Here is a 1,926-nt window from a genome sequence, read left to right as displayed (position 1 = left end):
AATGACTTTTGTGAGCTTTATTACTGCATTTATATGTTAACCTCGTGATTATGTTGTTATATTATTAATGATATATGATTGAGTACTTCAATTATAATTAGGCTTTGTTTAATTATTGTTTAACAATTGGTTTTTCATAATTTTTACTGCTTAAAGAAACGTAATAATTTTAATAGTTGTGTTTCACACCACATTGCAAAAATTATTAAATTATTTTTAGGTGAATTTATTAATTAAGCTATATTTAATAGTAGTTAAGTATCGATTGTTGTGTAATATAATCCTGTTCATATTTTATACCGCAAAATATAGCTCAATAGCGACTTAGTACTATAAGTTGTTTTTCATTCAATTTCTTCTCATTCAACTTTAGAAATAACTATTAATCAAGTGTTTACAGTTTACAGATTAAATGATTTTAAGTTACTTACTGATAAATTACAAAAAAGGAAAACCAAATATTCAAATATTCACCTATTGTTTGCTATTTATGGTTCGAGTTTAAAAGTGATTTATTTTCGAGCAACTGGTTTATTAAAGCAACATTTGTATAATGCAGACCGTTTAAAACTGCCGAAATTAAACTTATATTCAATACGGATTCAATTTCTTTAATAATCCAAAGGAAATGGAATATAAATTAAATAAATAATTTCGCCTTCGATAAAAATGCGTCTTTCTCCTTGTTCCTTTCATACACTGTACCTACGAAGTAAAGCTTTCAAAGATGGGGAGAATATTTTGTTCGCCGGAATAATATAGATATTTCTATGTATGTATCACAAAATATGTATTCTCCGAACGATCTTCTCTCGGTGAGATGTTTTTGGTCTTCTATCACGATGCCGAACGAAAACAATGTCAGTTTTTATTACTAAAAGAAAAATTCACATAAATTTGAATGCGCTAAACCTGCTCACATATGATAGATATATGTGCTCGCCTACGAAAACAATATAAGTGGTTTTTCTCAGTGCTTTTGTAGCGATATAGTCTTAATAATCTATAGTGAAAAAATGCTATAATATATTAGAATCAAAACATTTTAGTAAATACGTCTGTATTCAAATATATAAAGTAATTCATTTCAGTCCTATGTAGTTTATATACATGTATATTATACATACAGACTGTGTGTGACTTTGTAAATATTATTTAGTACACTCACAAATTTATATTTATTATCAACTTTGTATTTATGTAATATGTTTTTTAGATTACTGAATGATGACACACATCAAGTGTCGAAACGTTTAATGGAATAAATAATTTTGTTATTTAATCTTTTTTTAATTTGACGATTGGGCTGCAAAAATATTACAAATATATATCTTAAATAAATGCTATAGGTAGGTTTCTGACATATAGTCTATTTTATTCACATTTTCTTCGAATACTTTATTAATAAACATTTTCAATAACGTAGCGCCTTTCATATTTTGGTATGATTTTTTGTCAGTTAATTTTTTAAAATCGGAGATTAGAAAATTCTTTCGTTACGAGAGTGTTTTCCGCAGGAGAGTCGCTGCTATACAAGCCAGCAAACCTGCCCAAGTTTTCTTTCACAAAACCTATTCGGATTTTTTATCATTATTAATGAAAATGTATTTATGAAATAATGAAATACATTTCTGAAAAACTGAAAACGAAAATAACAAATGATGAAAGTCGACAAACTCGATGTCATCTATAGACGCCACCCGCACACATGGGGGTTAAAACTAATATTGTAATAATTCAGAAATATTCGTATATAATTACGTTTTTGTTTAATGGGTAAAATTTGCATAATAGTTGCATATTTATTACAGAAATCACAAACAAAACTTGCAGAAAAAGTGTAAATTTTCATGCTTAACTTAAATTAATCCTTTTCGCTACTCATGTCGTCCCTTGATGACAACGACATGACGTGCTGTATGCACG

Source organism: Ctenocephalides felis, unplaced genomic scaffold (assembly GCF_003426905.1).
Source record: "Ctenocephalides felis isolate EL2017-DRISC unplaced genomic scaffold, ASM342690v1 CF-g0.4_SCAFFOLD_01886, whole genome shotgun sequence".
In the NCBI taxonomy this organism is placed as follows: Eukaryota; Metazoa; Arthropoda; class Insecta; order Siphonaptera; family Pulicidae; genus Ctenocephalides; species Ctenocephalides felis.
The sequence above is the reverse complement of the archived record's forward strand: the minus strand, read 5'-3'. Positions refer to the sequence as shown.